Source organism: Ornithodoros turicata, chromosome 1, assembly GCF_037126465.1.
Source record: "Ornithodoros turicata isolate Travis chromosome 1, ASM3712646v1, whole genome shotgun sequence".
NCBI lineage: Eukaryota > Metazoa > Arthropoda > Arachnida > Ixodida > Argasidae > Ornithodoros > Ornithodoros turicata.
The window spans coordinates 23,628,660-23,651,063 of NC_088201.1; the positions used below are offsets into that span (position 1 = coordinate 23,628,660).

At 49.5% G+C, this 22,404-nt stretch overlaps 1 long non-coding RNA gene across 3 annotated transcripts in view; it reads right to left on the reverse strand.

Annotated features, from left to right (window-relative positions):
• LOC135377669 (uncharacterized) overlaps window positions 1–22,161 on the reverse strand; it is a 69,472-nt gene extending 47,311 nt beyond the window's left edge. For 2 of the 3 annotated variants that reach the window (XR_010418171.1, XR_010418169.1), the window contains exons 1-3: window positions 21,976–22,161; window positions 21,782–21,888; window positions 17,195–17,547 (exon numbers count right to left, since the gene is read on the reverse strand). This is a non-coding gene — a long non-coding RNA (uncharacterized LOC135377669). The remainder of the gene's footprint in view (window positions 1–17,194; window positions 17,548–21,781; window positions 21,889–21,975) is intronic. The other variant, XR_010418170.1, reaches the window with a different exon arrangement.
• Window positions 22,162–22,404: the final 243 nt, after the last annotated feature.

Here is a 22,404-nt window from a genome sequence, read left to right on the forward strand (position 1 = left end):
TTAACTAAAATGCAAAGTTTCGTGAAAATCGAAGAGCCGTGCAAACCGTCAAATCCCTTAACCCCAGATCGCCACTGGTTTACTATAACCTGTCCGTGAAAATACTGTTGGGGAGATATCACACACAGAGCTTCTAGAACAATTTAGGGACGATTTTGAGAGCTTGGTACTTGAAAGAACGTAGAAAAATGAATTCAAGTATTTAGGCTTAGATGAATGTCAAAAGCTTCTCTCATATTATAGAATGAGGCGATGCATTTCGACAGGTTCATTCACTTCTTTCGACGTAGCAATTGTGGTGTTCTCTATCTGTGCAAGGAACACCCACCTGTGTCTGGAAGTTCATATGCTCATCCTTCAGCTTGCGTTCTTTTTCTATTTTTGCACACCCAGCTACAGCGCACTTGCTTTACCGTTTTGGCTGTGGCTACGCCAGAAAATAACGGAGCAACGCTATAATGAATAGGTCAGACCCTCATGACTATGATCTTTCTGAAGATTATGTTTGAGCATTATTCACATTTCTTGTGCGGTATAGTTCCTCATCAAGTACGCCATGCATAGCTGCACACAACAACCGCAACGAAATGTCTACAGCGAATAGCTGTAACCACTAGCGCAGAGAAAGAGAGTTTCCGTGCTGGAAACAGGTGCCAGCCAATTCAGCATGACCACTAATTCCCATCTTGACATGCAGAAACGCTGTTATGGCAATAAACATAATCCGTAAGTGTGATTCCTAGAAACGGGGCCGGTGTAGCAGCGGTGCTTCTGCCTATGAGATATTAAAATTGCTCGGACGAAGAGGAAAGCCGTGTACATGCAAAGAGGTCTGTTTGTGCTATTCACGTAATGAAGGGGAGCACGATGTCACCCTGAAGTCAGTGTACCGTAATGGGCACCTGGCAAAGGGCGCCATTACTTCTTACTGCTAGACCAAATTGATATGGTCTCATCTCGACGATGAGCCGCTCCTCCGTGAGCGAGTCGGCAGATATTTCATGCAAGCTGGTTATCACGCGGGCGGTCTTTAAGGCGCACTCCTTTGAGAAACCGCCGTGTAATTACCAATTATAACGGCTAATACAGGGATCGAATCCCCTTCTCAAATGAAGTTGCTCGCTCTTGATGTTAGTTGATGCGCTGCTGGCTTTGTTTGACTGCTAGCTGTTTTGCAGTCTACTGCGTACGGAATCACGCGCATCGCTTCTTGTCTTTGCTTGGGAACGTGAACATTTCCGTCTTTACCGAACTCGTCTGGAACAGACAGCACGTGCTCGTGAGTTTACAAAGGCTAACTGAGAACTTCGCTGATGTCACTGCTTCACAATTATTCGCTCTTTGTGAAATACAAAAATGATACTACGCTCATCGCTGATACTACTACTAATGCTGCTACTGTTACCGCTACCGAAACTAGTGTTGCCGAAGTACAACGGTCTGCGATACAGCGATGTGCCTACAGAGCCTATACATCCATGACAGCTGGCTAACGCGAACGGGCATCCACAGTAAGCGAATGCATTGACCACCTCTTGATGAACATAACTGATTACGTCACAAGGACGGCTCATACCCGTGACACACGAGCAGGCTAAAACTCCTTTGATGCAGGGGTCGTTCACAGGTTTGAAGATCCCTTAGGGAAAGGTGTTCGCGCCGCTAACACACGACAATGGCCCATTCCCTTTCTTGCCAATGTACACGCGGCATTTTGACCGCGATTATTTGGGCGCGAGATTTTCGAATTTATTATCACTCGAAAATGACAAAATGGTAAGACCCCTGTAAGTTTGGAAAACTATTTCGACGACCGATAAAAATCTTGAAGATAGGCATTTTTGTGCTAAATAATCAGGATCTGCTAATCATCGGCAGATGCTGCTTTCGATGCTACGCCTTTTTGGTCGGAAAAGAGATAGTCCTCTCTCGTTTTTCGCACAGGCTCGTTATCAAAGGAAAATCTCCGCTATCGTATGTCAATTGGCACAAACGCCGTTCCGGTTGGTGTCCTCCTCTGGAAAGGCATTTAGAGTGCCCGTGTGTCAGGGGTATCAGGCGGTCAATATACCAGTCCCTATGACAGAGTCACACCAAACCACGAACAAAACTCCTGCCTAGTCACCTAGGAGTTACATTAAGGGGGGGGAGGGAGGTTGTAGTTTCTCGAAATCGTCATCCGTGTCGACCACAACGTGCTCTGTACGACCTGTACAATGTTCTGAGCGGTTTGTATGCATCTGTGGCGGCCCGTGGACGACGATGACGACGTGCCTCCGCTGCCACGCGCCACGGCAAGGGCACGGCAGTTCTACCGGCACCGTCCTAGCGTGAGGCCACGTCCATCTGCCCGCTGGGACATTCCATCACCGCCGGTCAGGACTCATGTAGGGGAACACCACCTCCTCTACATTTGGTGACCCGAACAACGAACACCATGTTCGGCGTAATTCGGCCACTCAACATCCTAAATTTTTCGTCGGCAAACCAGCAACGAACCACCCTCTAGCAGGCAAGGCGCACCGGGACCGTTGTTCCACCGGGGACCCGCAGGGAGACCACAGTAAGCTGACTTTCCGGCCTCCACCTGCTTCATGATGGTCCTCCCCGGCACTTCTCTGGCGGCAACCGGCATTCACGCTGTCGTACCGGTCGCGGTACTGTCGCCCACTCATCAACGAACTCACCCAGCAATAATCAGCAGTCAACAACCCAATCACTCAGCAACAATCAACGCTCGGCAGCAATCTCTCAGCAAGCACTCAGCGCAGTCAACAAGGGCTCAACGCACTCAGCAGACAATCAGCAACCACTCAAGCACCCAACCACTCAACCAATCGGTATTCACATCTCATCACTGGAACCCGCCCGGATCGCAGCGCTCTTGTTCCCACCATCCCGCTGCTGCTGCATCAACAGCCACAAGCACAAGCCGTGTGCCCAGTCGTCCACCATCCACGAGCCGTCATCATTCTCCTCTTCATGGTATCGACGCGGACCTCAACCGCATGCACCGCTCCGCGTCTGAGGGGGGGAGTGATGTGGCGGCCCGTGGACGACGATGACGACGTGCCTCCGCTGCCACGCGCCACGGCAAGGGCACGGCAGTTCTACCGGCACCGTCCTAGCGTGAGGCCACGTCCATCTGCCCGCTGGGACATTCCATCACCGCCGGTCAGGACTCATGTAGGGGAACACCACCTCCTCTACACATCCACGGTACGCGTTGCACTGTACAGCAGTTGTTCCTGTTAGTATAGTCAGCTCGAAGTACCTCTCCTCGACAGCCCTTATGTTTTATATGTAAGGGGCTCTAGGGGTTTTTACTCTTGATGACTGATAACAGTCATCGGAAGTGCTTATACTACCGACGCTGCACCAGTCAAGCGAAGCACATTTATAGCTATGTCGTATGTTACCCTGGAGAGTATCGACCCACACAAGTGGCGCGCTTCGCGTCCATCAATCTGCATTGAACTCCACTGAATGGTTAACGCTATTCGCAAAGAAAGTAAAAGTTGGACCCATTTAACGACACTGAAGGGCTTGATATGTTATCGACCGAAACTATGGCTCGATAGAATACAGTTGCCAGTAATACAGATGACACAGCAATAGATATCAAAGACATTGGATTACAGACTCTGAAGTAATTGATTTCTGTTTGAGATTTATTTATTTTTATAGTGCGTCACTGTAGGGCAACATTATGAATACAAGTCAGGGGTGGCCGAAGTGAAGTCTCATCGGAATGGAAATGAAATTCTATGTAATGGAAGAAATGTATGCCATAACATACCACCATTATATACGCCGCTGAAACGAGCCTAAAATAAATAAACTCTCATAGACAGTTGATATTTTGCCAGGTGAAAATTGTGCATTAAATGTTCATATGTGTGTGGCAATGCCGAAGTGAGCATTTCCACAATTTCGAAAAACGTTTGTGCTACGGCGGTCTCAAGCGTACAAAGTAAACAGTTTCAGGGCGTGTGCTGCGACTCGAAGTAGAGTTTCCCGTCAGGCACAACTTCATATTTTCGTTTTCCTACAAGGCTACTTTGTAGGGGCCAAAGTGGCCTTTCAGTATTTTCTCGCATGAAGTACGTGACAGTAGCCTCCAGAAACGTGTGCATATAAAACAAGTACCACAATATTTGACCAAGTTTCTCTTTCGAAAAGTACATAAATATTAAATACACGAGTTTTGTAGATTTTTTTACCCCGTGTTGGCGTCGCGAAGCAACTGTGGCTATGAGCGGCGTACAGACGTGGGTAGATTGAGAGTGGACAGCAGGAAGCAGTGGGGGACGGGGGGGTTAGTATGCGTCCTGGTCCGACTTCAAGGGGAGCTGTGCCAACATTCGTCTGGAAAGTCTTCGGAAACCCAGGGAAAACCTCAGATAACACAGCCGGTGTGATTCGCCGATCCGATAACGGATTCGAACCAGTGTCACCTCCCAGTCTCGGAGTGAAAAGCGATCACCCTAACTACTATACCACGGGAGCTGGTGGTTGTCTAGGTTAGCATTGCCTCACCACCTGGGGAAGCCCCAGCGGCAAGGACACCATGGCGACGCACTTTTGTACGCCAGCCAGAGGACAGCGCGGAGCCGACTGGCATCGCAGACGATTGTTTCTTAGCGTGTCTGCTCCGCGCCTCCAATCGGCCGTCGCTCAGGTGGCTCACATGTAAAGGCGTCCCATCATTGGTTGGTGACAGTATGACGTTTTCTCGTTTTTACAGAAAGGGAATTCCGCCACACTCTCAACATCCGGCGTCTGCTCTTGCGGTGTAATTCATCAAATTGCACAAAAACTAAGCCAGTAATTAGCATGGGACTTTCGCTATCATGGTCAGTGATCAACGAGGAATAAAATGCCACCATAGTTTCGGAATCGATAGACGAAAGCGACCGCATCCGGAAGCATCCGGAAGCCCATCTATGAAACCGATACCACTACGTTCGGCATCGGCCAACAATGTACGCGTTTTTTTTTTTCGTCCGGAAACTGCTTAGATATTCCGAGGGGTGTTCAAGTCAAACCGGGACTTTCTGTCTCCTGAGTGTACAAATGGCTCGCGCTACTTCTTTTGCTTCATTTTTACACGCGACAGGCCTCCGCGTTCACCACGTGGTGGTCCAAAGTTTGTGCAAAACAGAAGACACGTGCTGGACAAGATGGCCGACAACGAGGTGAGCGCGCACATCGAACAGCGAATTGTCATGAAGTTTTCGTTAATGAAGGCGTAAAGTCATCTGAAATTCACAGGAGACTTCAGGCTCAGTATGGCCACGATACACTTAGCCGCAGCAAAGCGTTTGAGTGGTGCAAACGGTTCCGAGACGACCGTACATCAGTGCAGGACGATCTCGGCTGGGGCGGCTCAGAGCCCAGTGACAGAGTTCCTGAGAACATCCAACTTGTGGAGCGCCCGGTCCCCAAGGACCGACGGATAACATGTCTCGAACTGGCTCGAAAGACGGACCTTTCTGTGGGAACGTTGAACACTATCATTCATGAGCACCTCCAGTTTCGGAAAGTTAGTGCCCGTTGGGTCCCGAGGCAGCTCTCCGTGTTTACCGGCAGAGAAGACTGGAAATCTCCCAAGAGCTAAGGTACCGTTTCGACACTGAAGGACAGCCGTTCCTTGATCATCACGTGCAATGGATCATCGGATCATCACGTGCAATGAAACGTTTGGTGTTTTGGTGCTTAATGGCACAAGAGCGCAATGAAACGTGGGTGCACCATTTCACTCCTGAGTCTAAACGCGCATCAAAACAGTGGAAGCATCCGGGATCGCCAGCTCCCAAGAAGTTCCGAAGCACCCCATCTGCTGGTAAGGTCATGGCTACGGTTTTCTGGGACAAGGATCACGTTGTTCATACTGATTTTTGTTGACGAGGTCAAGAATGCGGTCCGATCATGGCTGCTACGCGCCGGCAAGGATTTCTACGCTGCTCGCATCCAAGCCCTCGTGAAACGGTGGGACAAGTCGTGCAGCTGGAGATTACGTGGAAAAATAAAATTAATTTCTCTCCTGTAAGTTCATTTTACTTTTGGGAAAAATGAAAATTCCCGGTTTGACTTGAAGACCCCTCTTAAATAAACGAATTTTAAAGATCAGCGCTGCTTCCGCGGCCCCACAAGTGACGTCACTCCCTAAGCGGAGGAATGGAGCGTGGCGCTCAGAGGAGGAAAAGCGCCGTCCGGACGCCCCGGGTGAGACAGGTGAGGCAGGCCCACTTGCGGGAGAGCTGTCGCGCGTGAGGGGCGTCCTTGACCTCGCCGCGAGGGCAGATCTCTCTCCCGTGGAGTTAGTCGCGATCTGTACGACTGATCGCGGGCGCGGACGGCGGGTAGCCAATGAGGACAGAGAAGGATGTGACGTTATCTCTGTATACATCCGGCAGCGTGACAAGCACGTGGGGCCAAATTTGGACGTGGTGACATGGTGACTGTGAACCTGACATAACGGTGTGTGTAGACAACACATAAATATTTATTGAGCGCGTAAGGGAATAGTATCCCTTTCTTTATGATAAGAGGCATCCATAATTTAAGGACAAGGTCTAGAAAGAAAATAGGTGGCGGATAATTGGCGAGGAATTCCAAATGACGTCCCCCGTGACAGTTCCATTGACGACTATGCCGCTGTTTTACTGCATCGCGCTTCCGTCTTCTCCAGCTTAGAGCTGCTGCAAGAACTGTTGTATTGAGTGTTAGCAATACGTCGTCGTTGTCCATGATCAACGCAGATTAGAAAGCAATTTGCAGAAAATGAAATCGACCGCCCAGGCGACAGCGTTGTGGCGGCACGGTAGCCGATGTCGAACGACGTCGCACGCTATCTTCTTCAACATGGTTAACAGGAAGGAGGCAATAGGAGGCGCTAGCCTGCACTGAAGGGGGTAATGCAATGCGTGCATGACTGATCATATGTACATCGCAGCCGTAAAAGACGGCTTCGAGGAATAGGTAAGATGGGGATGCAGCTACAGCACTAATACTGCTCGACCATCATTCGATGGAGTGGACGAGCGATCTGAATGGCCGCAGTGGATCTCGCAAAGCAATGACAGGTGACTGCATACCGAGCAGGTTAGCGGTCTACATGAACGGCATCCCGCGCAATGTGGTTCTATATCCCAGATTCGAAGCAACAGCACAGCAACAGGCGAAGCAACCGCTTTCGGACAGGATGAGTCTGTGGCTTCTCAGAAGAGGGAAATCGTCTCATGGTTAGCTTGTATTGCGTGAGTTTTCCTGTTACACAACAGGCAATGTGGTCGATTGGTTTTGGAGCCTGCTGCCAAAGGCAAGGGGGGTCGAGGATTCTCCTCGTTGGAAGACTATTGTGGCTGCATGATATATGGATGAATACACGAAGAAAAAATCACAGGATGGTTACGGTTGTGTAACGCGAATTTCGGCGACAGCAACGCCGGCACTGTGGCGTCATTTTAAGCGTTCAATTCTAGTCGCAGCGGTGCATGGCAAGTCAACGGCAGCGCTGTGAGATCATTCTTGAACCACAAGCGGTCGCACACCGAGCAATTCTACCCAAACGGGTTCTCTGTGTATACAGAATACTCGTGTACCGAAGTGGAGAGGAAAGAAGAAAAAGTAACGTTTCGAGCGAAGGCTCTTCTCCAGACTAGTGGGACAGAAAAGAATAGCCTGAATAGCCTAGTGAAGCCCTTCGTGGCTCCTTCGGCTTTCGCTTTCCGCTGAAGCGTCTCTGCCTCCGCGGCACGTACTGCAGGGTCTTGCCGCTGAGCCCGCTTTGCCTCAGCTTCGTCGGCAAGCACGGTGGGATCGTGACGTCGCACTCTCTCGTTTGTGTCCTCGGCTGTACGACGAGTTGGGTCTGCGCGAGCTCTGTGCTTCCGTTCGCGTGCTCATGCCCACCGCAAAGCTTGTGCGTCAGCAGGACCCGGTGCCTCCATGGCGTTGTATTGCCAACTGTTGGATGAGACAGCGCAGTGCTTCCACACATCACGTTTCAAAAATAGTGCTGCCTTCGCTCTAAAAACGAAGAGTAGGCATACACTATATACTTGGTCTCCCTCCACGACAATCATCAGGCCGATATAAAGCGGCCGTCCGTTTGCGAGGTGCCATTTTCGTTAACAATGACCCTGAAAGGATGAGAAGGCTGCTGGTCCTTGTACATCGTTATAACAACGTTCCAGAGACGATTTTGCTCGCAAAGTGTTCTCGTGGATTTCTTATTGATAATTCATTGACTTTGCATCCAGTTACCACAGCAAGGGATATCGAGAAATTGCGGCAACTCTATGATACCATACAGTTCACGACTGGCTGCCTCCAGAACTTGGGAATCCCATACAGTCTCATTATGCCGTCTTTCTGCACCAAATCCCGATGCGCTGCCTTCCAAATGAGCTTGCTGTGCAATTTCGACTAAACGGGCCGAATCAATACCTCAAACACCGCATTCATGCGAACAGATTCACAGCGAGCTAATACAAGCGGTCTCAGACATCATGGCATCTGAGCTGTAAGTGTCATGGAGTAGCCGGACCAACATTTATGGAACCACCATCGCCATATTTTGCAGTGATAGCTGTTAGTGCCTCGTTTCCCGGGATCGCGGCGCCGGCGCCGTCCGCAGAAGGAAAAGCGAACACACAGTATTAGTGGACAATGGAAATGACAGGAAATTAGAGGACAATGTTAGCATAGCGCTTGAGTAAAAAGCACCCTTAGTGATTCTATGGTGAGCTTACCATAGTGATTCTGCTTCAGACGCCACACTCCAAAAAAATAAAAAAAATAAATAAAAACAAGAAAAAACAAACAAACCTTCTACCCGAGTGGGTAGAACTGCGTCGCAACCAGAACTGTACTCAAATTAGTGGAACTGCAAGGGTACAAACGTTTCTACTGGTATGCATGTAATGCACTCATGCTGTAATGCTGTAATGCATGCTGTAGAATGGGTAGTACAACAGTTTTACCCAAAACAGTTCAGCTGTTATTATAACATAATTATGTATATTGTTTGAGGAGATCTGGCTGTTGGCATCCACGCGCGAGTCCATCCATCCATAGGACTGCAGCTTAAGCCGCAAGGGCTACCTAGTGGGCGGCGTGCGGTTATGTTACACGTCAGGTTCGTCTGCACGTGCTGCAGGATGGGACTGCAGATAATTTCGACTACCTTGCGTTCTGGAAATCTCTGACGTACGGTGCCGGAAGCAATGTTTACCTCCCCACACTGCTACTGTCCTCGGCTGGGTTTGAACCTGCGACATTGAGCTCAGCAAGCCAACACGTTACCGGCTGAGCTACCGAGGCCTTCCTTTTTTTTCTTCGCTCAAAAGAAAGAAATTACCGAGGCGGGCGTTGTACTCTCCCATGCCAACTGCGGCCTTGCTTGATAAGTGGAAAGATGACTGGGGAAAGGGAGGGTCCCGCTTATACCCAGAGAGGAGAACGCGCGCGCCGGTTCAACGCGGCCCGTACAAATACTGTCGTTCTACTCGCAAGGGTAGAAAATTCTACCTTTTTTTTTTTTCTTAGAGTGCATGTACCCTGTACCCTACGCTGTGCCGATCAGAGCCAACAAGCTCCAACAGATCGTTTCCAACCATTGAATCCTGTCTAAAATGTATCTTCCTTGCTCATTCTCTGTCGTTGCCTAATTCAGCTTCGGAAATGCCAATCTATTCGATGGAATACTTACTCGGACCAGACAAGTATGACACTAAGTGTTTAAACTTTTCGATGGTAAGCCTGTACAATCAGTGAATAATTGTCCAGAATCTCTGCCAGTCCTCCAACTTACCTGCGAACGTCGGCACGTGCAATTTCGGAAGGGCAGCCATTCGAATACTTGACGAAGACTTGCTTTGAAGAAGATTTGCTTGGGAGCATGTGGATTGACAACTGGATTCCGAGCTGTTATTCGACGAGCTCCCAACAGTGTGATGTTTCAGTTATTATTGCGGAGGTACCAGGGTTCAAATCCCGGTGCCGGCTGTGCTGTCTGGGGGTTTTTCCTGGGTTTTCCTCAAACGCTTTCAGACATATGTCGGCACAGTTCCCTTAGAAGTCGGCCCAGGGCGCACATTCCCCGAGGGCGTCGTGACGTTGCCCATGTCTGTGAGGCCGAGAACGGCGAGCCCTTTCATCACCAACATCATCATCACCACCAGTTATTATTGCGTCTATGGCGATGCCCGCCTGAGCATGGCCGCCTATGGCAAGCAATCCCATCATCACCACCATCGCCACCAGTTATTATTGCGATTATTTCGTTCCGGTGCGAATAGCGGAGGTAAACTCGTCTTTGAATGCGACGTCCTATATGACATTCGGAGTAACAGAATCCACTTCCTTGAAGTGCTGAGCCTTCTGTTTGAGCAGGTGGGCGGTGTCGTCAACTTCATTTAGTGCTGCACTCGAACGGTGTTCTTAGAGTGAACAATACACTTACCATGGGTATGAGAACCGATATGTTTGCCATCGCCTACCGAACTCGACTGCCCAAAGAATTGCTTTTTCCCTGTAATGTGCTCTGCCGGATGCCCTGCTCTAACCGGATTTAGCATTTGTGCTATGAGCCGTGTGCAGCCATGCACAGCAATGCAGCGCACTATCCATACTTGGTAGTTAATTTATATTGCCTGAAAGATGGCTGAAAAGGCCTGAAAGACGACCACTTCGTCAACTGCCGTGTTTCATATCATTGCTTGGGATCATCGGTGAGGCTCAAATGTTATGTTCGTCTTAATTGTTCGTTCAGCTTCTGCAATTTACAAAGCGGCATCTATCCCTTATCGGGACAAGCGGCCGGAGCGGAGACTGGATGCTGTTCCACATGATATGGGAAACATCATACAGCACGTCCACGCTTTGCCACAGAGTATCAGGCAGAAGACTTTCGTGAAAGGAAAGTTCTGCAGTCTCAAGGCTAGGACAGAACGAGCAGAATGACTTGATAAGACCTAATCGAGAAAAACTATCGCTGCGCGGCAAAATGTCACAAGCAAGACTCCTCACAGGCTTATTATACACCTGACATATGGGCGGCCTAAAGGCATTTCCAGAGAAGAACACCCTTCCGAACGACGTTTGCGTTCCATGGCACACGATGAAAGAGATACCCCCTTTCGCAAGCGGGCCTTTGCGGAAGAGGAGATTGCTTATCTCCTTTACTGCGAAAACGCGTAGCCTCGAACACAGAACCAGCCGACGATTATTAGACCACGGCAATGAGGCTTGTGCACATGACGTCACACGCAGCCTTTGAGCGTCTTGGAGCCACGTGCCATGGGTAAACATGGGGATGCGTCACAGGCGTCTTACTGCGGGCCGAATGAAGCAGCAGCGTGTGTTTTTGCAATTTCCTCTCGTAATTGCACGTATACACCAACAACTCACGGCATGCCCTTCTATGTGACTCCGGTGGCGCAATATGTTTTCCGATGTCACGTGACCAAGCGTGACGTCACTGCACAAGCCACTTTGCAGCTAATTTAGTAATTGCAGTTTATAAAGACCTCTGGAAGCGATATGGTACGATAATACTACTTGTTCAAGAACCATGACTAACAAAGCAAGCCATACGCATGATGGGGAGCACCAGATCCTTCAGGTTAGGAAGGACCGGTCCAGGCACCGCGTTCGTGGATTCACATCCAGCACGAGGGGACGAGTCACTGCTGCTGTACGAGGGTGGTTCAATAAGTAAACTTAAATTATTTGCTGACGAACATTGAAAATTAATATTCTGAAAAACGATATATAATTTTTCTACATAGCCCTCCTGCTTTTCAATGCAGGTGCTCCATCGTTTGGGAAGCGCCTGTATCTCAACAGAAAAAGAAGTGGGTGAGTGTGCAGCCATATTCACTCACCGCGTCTCTCGCATCTTCGTCGGATGCAAACTTACGGCCCCAAGATGACCCTTGAGGCGGCAAATATGTGGTAGTCCGATGTCGCAAGGTCAGGACAATATGGGGGATGTGGAAGACAATGAAATCGAAGATTGCAAATGGTTGAAGCAGTCATGCGAGACGTATGCGGGCGAGATTGTCATGTTGGAAGAAAACCCCTTGTTGAGCACACTTTTTTTGTTCTTACAACGGGCTTCAGATGTGTCAGTAGCAGATCACAATATGTTTTGGCGTTCACTATATGCTCCCTAGGCATGTAATCTTCAACAATAGTAGCCTCGCGATCCCCCCCAAAGGAAGAAGAAAAAAAGCGTTCAAGAGGGTTTTCCATGCACTCGTCTGACTTTGAAACTTTTTCGGTTTCGGTATTGGGTTATGACGCCATTCATTACTTGCTCTTTTCGCCTCTAATAGATAGTACTGCACATAGCTTTCGTCGCCTATGACTATGCGGCTCAAAAATTTCCCTCCTTCCTCTCGTAGAGAGGAAGCGCTCATCTGAGAAGCGCTGTACATGCGCCGACACGGTGTCCCTTTATTTTATGTGGAAGCCTCTCGGGAACGCATCTTGAGGACCCTTTGCATTTCAGCTTCTCCCGTACGATGAAATCGGCTGACCCAACACTCACACCCAACAACTCGACCAGCACTTTGACAGTCATGCGTGTCTTGTCTTGACGAATAAGGTTGTGATGGCACCATCGCCGGCGTCATTAGCTGCTAAGCGCGCTACGAATAAAGCTCCATATCCTGGCCAGTTTCGTACTAGTTGCTGCCTTTCGCAACAGTGGGGACACGACGTTCCTCCCACGAGCATCATGCCTCACGGCGACAGCTCATCTACCGAATCTCCGTCCGTCGCCCCCGTTCTCACTGCCGTTGCTATGTGAAGTTACCTCCACCGGAACCACGCTATCTGGATCGCCCAGGCTGAAGTCAAATTTCACTTGTCCGGGATAACGTCCCAGCTCACGAAGTTTTATCGTTTCGTGTCGGCATTATCACCTGCAGCTACTGACGAACTCTACAGCATGGTTCACACTAGTGCGTTCTGCTGCGTGCGGATGCGTGCGGGCGCTGGTTACCGTGGCAACAGATACGTGCGCGACCTCCCGCAGCAGAACGCAAGGAGTTCGCCCGAGCTCAACTTTTCCGACGCACGCAGCAGCCCGCAAGCGGAGCACGAATCGCGAGGGCGCCTTCCGAGCGTGCGCAGTAGGTTTCTCTCTGCGAGACTGTTTTCAACATGGCGGCCACCGGAGTGGAAATCCCCCTCGGCGCTCATTGGCTTACGATTTGGTGGCGCACGCACATTCGGACGCAGGTATGTGAACAGCGGAACGGATTGCTTACAACGCACGCGTACGCACGCACGCAGGCTCCCGCACGCAGCAGAACGCGCTAGTGTGAACCCTGCTTACGACCTCATTACTACTACTTCCCTGGACAACCCTCACGACAGCCTCAAATCCGCTCTTCTGAAAAGAACTACCTCTTCTGAGCGCTCACGTCTGCAGCAACTTCTCTCCGCTGCAGAGCTCGGCGTCAGGAGACCTATACACAACTCCTGCATCGGATGAAGCAACTGTTCGGAAACAGATCATCTGCCGGCGACGGTTTCTTCGAGAGCTCGCTCCCGAGACTCCCACGCAATGTCCAGATGGTTCTGGCGTCCAATATTGCCATCGACGAGCTAGCTGCTCTAGCTGATGCTGTCATGGAAATCGTCACATCTACATCCGTGGACGTCAACTCTGTTCATAAGCCTCAAGCAGCTGTCATCAACCACCTTGCTACGCTTGAACCGTCGCCTCGACTCGTCACTGTGGGTGACATCGCCCAGCAGGTCAGCAGCCTCACTCACCCTGTAGCGTCCCTTGCAACCCACAGTCGCTTGCCCAGCCCATCTCGTCCACGTACAAGATCAAGTTTCCGTTCTGCCCGGCGCCCTCGATCGAAGAGCACACAGTGGAATGGCCTCTGTTGGTACAGCTTGGGACAAAAGTTTACGGAACAGCGGGATGTGACATTTCTCCACTTGAGCGGCACCCTAGCAGCATACGGGAGCAGACACACATACTAAAAGATAGAGAGAACAGCTGGTCACCTGTTTCTTATTCAAGTTATTCCTGGCAGATATGACGGGGCCGCTCCGATGAAGAAATACGCCAACGCCGTGTTCCGTAAACTTTTGTCCCAAGCTGTACAACCGCCATTTCAGGTCAGACGCACAACACTGCTTGCTACCGTATACTTGGACGGGAAACCCTGCAGCCAACCACTAGTGGCGGCGTGTGGGCGCGGCCAAGACGACAGCCGCCTGTTTCATGTCGTCGAAGGCGTCACCGGTCAGCGATTCTTAGTTGACACTGGCGCAGAAATTAGCGGCCAGTAAACTCTACCGCCGTTCTCATCAACCCTACTTCACTGTGAATGCCGCCAATAATTCGACTCGCTGATGGCCGAATGGCCGAAATTTCCTAACCTTGAACTTGGGCCTGCGCAGGGATTTCCGATAGCTGTTCCATATCACTGACGTCCCCCAGGCTATCCATGGCGCCGATATCCTGCAGCATTACCACCTTTTCGTCGATGTCTCCCGCAAACGTGTGATCGACACCACAAAATCCCTTTCTGTCCACGGGTTACTGAGTCATTCCTTACCATACCGGGTTCTGTCCTGACTGGACCCATCCTGTCAAACATGACGTTGTACACCATGTTGCGACCGGCGGTTTTCATGTGCATTTCCGCCCACGTGGCCTGGCGCGAGAGAAGTACACTGTTAAGACAGAACTTCACCACATAGCACGCTCCTAGTCAACCATCATTCCGAATAATATCATTCTGTGTCCTGATTTGCTCAAAACAGGGGGGAGGCGCCTATCTGGGACAAGATAAGTAAGTAAGTGCGTATGAGTATGCAAAAATGTAAGAGTGAAAGGAGGATGAGTGAGAGAGAGTGACTGGTTTGTCCCTTCAGATGATGCACCCTGGAAGTCGCTGAGAAGGCGTGTTAGCTTAGCTCGATCGGTAGAGCCCTGGACCGGTAACCCAGAAGAAGTGGGTTCGAGTCCTACCAGCTGACTAACCTTTTCAGTGACTTTCATCTTTCAAAGATAATCAGTCCCAGTGGTGTGCCTCAGAACTCCATTTTCGACAAATCAATACACAGAAGCATATGATGGTTGGTTATGAACGTGCTATGTGATGAAGATATGTTTTAAGAGTGTACAACATAGCCAAGGTGGAATTCGTACAGGTACTAGAGCTTGGCATCATTCCTCCATCCTCCAGAAACTGGGCTTTCCCTCTACACATGGTTCCGAAGGCAGGAGACTGGCGCCCATGCAGGGACTACTGCGCACTGAACAGTGCTACTGTGCCTGATCTGTACCCTGTCCCGAACATCATGGATTTTGCGGCAAACACCGAAGGAACGTCCGTCTTTTCAAAGATCGATTTGGTCCGGGCCCACTATCAAATCCCAGTGGCCAAGGAAGACATTGCTAGCCATAGCTACGCCGTTTGGACTCTTAATTCTTGCGGATGCCTTTCGGCTTGCGCAACACCGTAATTACACGCGAACGCAAACATTACCTATTGAGTCCTCATCCGTGAGGATCAAGGACAGGACGGTACATCCGCGTATGTGAACAGTGAAAGGACACTGAGCCAGGCAGCAGCAGCAAGAGCGTTCGAAGCGAGGTTCCGACGGTTTCGAAAAGTCGATTAAAAGCATTGTATACAACGCAGGGGATAACAGACAGCCTTGTCGCTCTCCCGTTAAGAATTTGTCCAAAGCACATTTGTCCTGTTTTGGCATCAACGATGTTACGTAACGAATGAAACTGAGAGAAGCTGTCAACGCTGTGACTTTTGTTCGTGAGCTGAATATAATGTGGCTTATGCTCGTACAGGCTCGCTACTATTCGCATGTTTTCTTTTGTTTTACAACACAGTATACCTGCCTCGGAGGAACAGTTTGCAACGTTTCCGCCAACCGATGCTGGCGTGCAGGTTCAGACACGTCCCATGGCGCTAGGAATTTTGTGACATGGTACAAATTACATAGTTACGTCGTCCTCCGCGGGTGACGGTCATACGGTGTCCAGTGTTCTGATATTTTAGCCCACGCTCACGCATCTCAGATGGGCAAAATTATTCCGCTGTGTAATAAACTGTGTAATATAACGCTGGCATCGCTCCTGATCATAGTATCCTTATCTATAACAGATTGCTAATAATTTTTACTGCAAAAGTTTTATGTCCTCAGTGATAGTGTCCGTTGGCTTTCTTTGGTTTTGCTCCTTTTTTTTCTTTCGTTTTCGGCGCTTTGCTGCAGATAAATAGAAGGAAAATGCTTTTTGCGTGCTGCACACAGTTCTCGTAAAAAATGGAAACAGAGAGAATATGTGAATGGGACGAGAGACAGGCTGCAATTTATCACGTACAGAGTACGGAATCGGGTAAGTCGGCCCACAGGATTTGTGTTGCACTCTCAAAATCCTTTTCACGCATTAAAGGATAACGTGAAACATTACGCCTTTAACGACCTACGTGTATCGTTGGTGAAGGTTATTAATTCTCGTGCATAGTAAAGGCGGCTTTTTATGCAGTTGCTATTGCTAAATGGAATATCGGGTAATAAAGGCACAATCCTAGATCATTTCTCATAAATCAAAAGGCTCGAAGAGCTTTAGCACCCGAGGGATCGATGACTTTTCCCTACATCCTTCAAATCCCAAATACTGTGTGCTCTATCGAAACAGATCATTTAGGCATCGATTTTAGCTCAGCGGGGTGTCGTTGCCATTGATCACGGAGGAAGTTCGGGCTTCTCGTGTCATGTAAGAACGCCACATATATCAGGTTGGCTCGGCTTTTATGACCAGCGGTGACGAAGCAGCGTAGATGATACTCTCTCGAGGGGGCTCGGCCGTGTCTTCAACGAAACGGTGCAGCAATGTCGAACACCGATGGAAAGAAACAGAATACTTTCTATGAAATTCGCCAATGGCTACTTTTGAACGTGCATGGCGAGGCGAAACTCATCTGGTATTTACCAAATTGCTGGCGAGCATCGCAACGCAATTCATGTCATATCTGGTGTATACGTGTATCACGATATGAAGGCAGCACAAATACTGAGAGATAGAATGCATTATGAACGCGTGCATTTACCCCAGATGTTTGCAGCAGAAACCAGGGAAATGAGGGGGACATAGCTAATTCGGTAGTGTTATTCGACCCTTGCTCACCTTCCATTCCAAGCTTAATTAGCAGGTCCTTGCACCAATTTGTGAGTGGAGGGCTCTCGAGTAGTTTCCAGTTTTCGTCTTGAGCTGTTCTGGGTCGAGGAGTGCATGAAAATGTGCATTCAATCTTTGGCTGTGTGGACTTTCGCCTTGGATCCTTCGATGGAGGATCCTATTTCCAAGCTCACGGCTGAGTTAGTCAGAGGTGGTGCATGGCATCAATGCAAGGTGAAGTAGCTGGAAGGGAACCACAGGGGTGATTTGTGACTAACGCCTGCACCAATGTTCATGTAACCACAATGCGTATGCCGTTCAAGTCGCCTCATGAAACATCCCGTTGAATAGCGAATGGGAAGCTGCGAAAAAGGAAGAAAGAAAAATGCTGTCAGCTTTTGATCAACCCTTCACAAACTCCCTGTACGCCTAATATGTTTCTGTGGCATCAAAAAGTCAGTGCACTTTCTCGCGCGTTTCGCGGGTTTGTCTTGTTTTGTTGCTCCGTTTCACGGGTGTGCAAAGTTCAACTTGATACATGTGGTGGTTCCATAAGTTTCGGGCCCGAGGTAGAAAATGCGCGCGAATTTGAAAATGCGATTAAGGACGCGTGGCGCCATCTGTTGGAGGGCAGGAGCACCACTCTCAACCCTCTCCATGCTTTTGTCGGTTGGAGAGCGGCATTTCAAACAGCCAGGGTGGACTCTTCAGTTAAAATGGAAAAAATCGAGTACCGCGCTGTGATAAAATTCTTGAGGAAAGAGGGACTTTCGCCTAAAGAAATTAAAGCGCGACTGGACAAAGTGTACAGGGAAGCCTCCCCGTCGTACACAACGGTAAAAGACTCGGCTAAGCAGTTTCGACTGGGGCGAGAGTCCACTGAAGATGATCCACGCGATGATCGTCCAGTGGAAGTGGTGACAAAAGAAAATTTGCCTCCTGTCGAGGAGGAAGTGCTGAGCGACAGGCGTCTGAAGGTGAAGGAAATCTCAGAAAGGCTGGGGCTTTCCAAAACAACTGTTTTTCGCATCATCGCCGAAGGCCTTCACATGAAAGAGGTCAGTGCGAGATGGGTGCCACGACTTCTCTCGTCAGTTCAAAAGCAACAGCGCGTCGTCTGTGCCAAAGAGGAGCTTTTTTGGAGCTCTGTCAAGAGAACGAAGAAGAAATATTGAAGTCAATTGTCACAGGGGATGAGACTATGGTGCTCTACTATGATCCCCTTTCGAAAAAGGAGTCGATGGAATGGCGCAAACCAGGAGAAGCACCCCCAAGAAAAGCCAAGGTCACACGATCCACAAAGAAGATCATGGCAACAATATTTTGGGATTGTCACGGGATCCTCCTCATCGACTTCAAAGAGAGGAACACCACAGTGAACGCGACTTATGGGACTTACTTGCTTCACTCCTGCACCGACTGCGAGACGCCATCAAGGAAAAGAGGCGCGGCAGGTTGAGTCGAGGTGTCCGGTTGCTCCAGGACAATGCCCCTGTCCACACGGCTTCTGTTGACAAGGCTGCACTGAAGGAGTGCGGCTTCGAAGAAATCCACCACCCACCCTACAGTCCAGACTTGGCACTATTTCCTGTTCTCAAACTTGAAGAGGGATCTCAGAGAACGGCGATTTCAAAATGGTAGTTAAATGCAAGAGGCAGTTTTCCACCATTTTGTGGACAAAACTTCGGACTATTTTTTAAGGGTATAAGAATGCTGGTTGAAAGATGTCACAAGTGCATCGAAGTTAAGGGTGACTATGTTGAAAAGTGATACACTTGTTTCGTCTCTCTGACTATTAAAAGTTGATCGGGACGGAAACTTATGGAACCACCCTCGTAGACAACTAACTTCGTAACGAAAAACACATTCACAACAACGTGCAGCCTCAAATGTTATCGCCCAGGTTTTACTAGAAGGAACACGACCCCCAATAATGTTGACCCGTCAGGGTCTGGAGAATAAGTAAGCGTAAGGCGTGGCATTGTTGCAGGAGACACCGGGGCAAATTTTAAGGAACATCGCGCCGCGCAGAGAAATAGACGTTGGCACATTTGCTTCACACTTCACGATACCACCACCACCATCGTAAGAACTGCAACAGGGGTCTTGGGAGAGAGATACAGTCGGTGAGTGGAAATGGGAAGAAAAACGTATTGTAACATTTCTTGATTCTTTGCACCTACGATAACAGTTATCTGTATCAAAACAAAAAATATATAACAAAATATTACGCATTTAAAATTCGACGTATCTTAACAAAGCGCGGCAGAAATATGTGCCAGGCGTCTCATCTGATTTGCCCCCTCGCCGCCGACTAGCATGCCTGTACTGGTAATCGTCATGCGGCAGGCAGATCGCTCAGTAAGCACACATTTAAATAGAGCAAGAGAGGGATCCCGAGAGTCTCGCCGCACAGAGGAAATTAGGGAAAAATGAGGATGTGAATGTCGCCAAGGCAACATCACAAAAGCCGGAAAGGGGCATGCCTGAGTTCGCTCCGAACAGTGATTGGTTCTAGAGCACTGCACGGGCCCGGGCTCACCCGAAAGCCCGAGCCCGGCCCGCGGACCGGGCCGGGCCGGGCTTTGCGTTTCTTATGCGTGCCTGGGCCAGGCTCGGGTTTCAGCCACCGGGCCCGGGCCGGGTGCGGGCTTGACAACGCCGGCCATGGTAGGGCACGTACGCGAACATATTTGGCGAGACTGGACAGCTGAATTTTCATGTCACTTTTTTTTCCATTGGGTTTGCCCATTGGGATATCATGGTATTCTCATCTGAGAACTATCACTTTTTGATATGTGATCATGCGTATTTCGTGTAATAGGCCTGGATTTCACACGTGCACTCACACAGACTTGGGGACGATTGGTGTGGCGGACGCGCTGAGAGTCCGGCACGAGGGTCAGTTAGGTTAGGTGTTCTGACATATTTCGTTCGCGTGAGAGTTCGAGAAAGGGGAACTAACACCGGTCATGCGCAATAGAGCGGAGATGAGTCTCTGTTGACCCGAAAGGTACATACATATCGCCCACGCGCCACTGCACGTTGCCTTCCCAAGCAAGCAAGCACAAAGCAGAGCGGCTTGCCGGCAGAGAAACACAGCCGATCCGTTCGAGTGTACTTCCTCACTCTCCACCAATTAGCTGCGTCCTTTTCCTCGCTGCGCTGGGCTGTTTAGTAAATCTAAATTCACTTCCCTGCCTCGAGAACATATAGAGCGGAGGCGGGCTAGGACCGGGCCTGAGCAAGGAAACAGTCGGGTACCGGGCCGGGCCCGGGCTGTAAATCTATAGAACACGTCGGGCCCGGGCCGGGTGCGGGCCGTAGCAGCCGGGCCTGGGCCGGGCACGGGCCTGAAAATTAGGCCCGTGCAGTGCTCTTAGGTTCCTCCCGACTGCTACGTTTTGACGCTTCCTCGTTGATTGGCGCCGGAGGCAACGTATATGGATTTCGTTTAAATAGACCTCTCCCTGTTTGTAAACAAATGGCGTCATAGTGTTCGACAGCGCCACCAATTTGGTAGAGTTGAACTACGCTCCAAGCTAGGGTTGAACAAGGTCGCGCCCGAAAGCCACGGTCTTGTGGGGATTACGATGGTCCCTGAAAGGGACGCGACATTCGGTCCTACTTTTCTTTCAATAGGAGGCAGCGAACAAGTGCCCATTCGTGGAACCCATCCCTCCCCTTCCGATTTGTTTCGGTTTCAGTATGTCTACCAACGTCATGATGACGTTTCTCGAGTAGAGGTCTATTCTGTCGGGAGAGAACCGTTCTCTCGTCGAAAATGAAACTTTGGCTATCTTCCTAAGAAAAACCTCTTTGTGCAATAATACGAAGAAAAAGGGGGCTTTTATGACTGTTAGGACATCTGCATGCTGCTTCGGAACATCAACTATTTCTTGTTATAGTGGCGAGACAACAACGCCAGACCATGTTGAATGACGTTTGTTGTCGAGGCAATATGTACGCTGAACTGAAGGGAAAATGATATAAATTAACAAGGAGATGCCACTTCACAGAGTATACTAAAATGTGCCAGCAGTAAAACTGGTTTTTGTCCTGCCACGCGGTTTCTGACGGGGGAAAGCGATCGGCCATCGGAATAGCCATACTGAAAGTCGAGTTACTGGTGGTGGTGGTGATGGTGAAAGGGCTTGCCGTTGTCGGCCTCACGTATGTGGGCAACGTCACGACTGACGCCCTGGGGGAATGTGCGTCCTGGGCCGACTTCTAAGGGAACTGTGCCGATATATGTCTGAGAGCGTCTGAGGAAAACCCAGGAAAAACCCCAGACAGCACTGAATCTGTCTGCACTACGGCCGTCATCCACCTATGAGCAGCACCCAAGGTCCTATAGGTACACCCCTAATATCTATTAGTGACTTGTCCCAATGAAAGAAGAAAAAAAGTATGCGGGTTTGCTATTTATCCCATGAGGTACTAATAATAATTGGAAGTTTATGTCGCGAGACGACTGAGATGCCATGTGGTACTGCTGCTATCCGTTCTCAGGTTGAACAGAGTACAAAGAGTACAAAGTCAAACTTTCAAGATATTATAAGTGCATGTTATAATGCGGTGGGTAACTTCTCGTACCTATTGTAGGCCTAATTATTTGATTTATTCCGCTTCTGTCTCTCATCTTGCGGACTCAGAAGCGAAGAGTTCCTCCAGTAGACGTTCGCAGCTGTGCGTGTCGAGGTCTATAGAAAATAAATAAGATTTTTCAAATTTCCTCCAGAAAATAAATCAGGATACAGATGTCAGCCCATGTAATTTCCTTCACTTACCTGGGGTTCCAGTTTCCAGACCCGGTCGAGAACCTGGTGTTTTGGTTCACCATCTCGCCACCTCGGATAACTTTACGACTCAGCACTGCGCAGACTGCGCACGCCTAGGCTGAGTGGAAGGTACCCAAGCAGCACAATGTACTGAAAGTCGAGTGCAATAGGGGTGGGCGGTTTGTGTCTTATCAATGTTCTTTAGCTTCATGAGTCTGTTCAAGGCCTTCCACCTACCCGCCCACCCCTAATGCACTCGACTTTTAGTACATTGTGCTGCTTGAGTAGTGCTAGTGTGCGATAAGTACAGAACGTCGTTCGCCTGCGCCTTCGCCCTTATTCATATCGGGCTTGTTTCGCAGCGAAATACCATGATGCGATTTGTGTCAAGATTAGATTAAAGAAGACCGTGAGCCCTTGGCAGGGGCATCATGATGT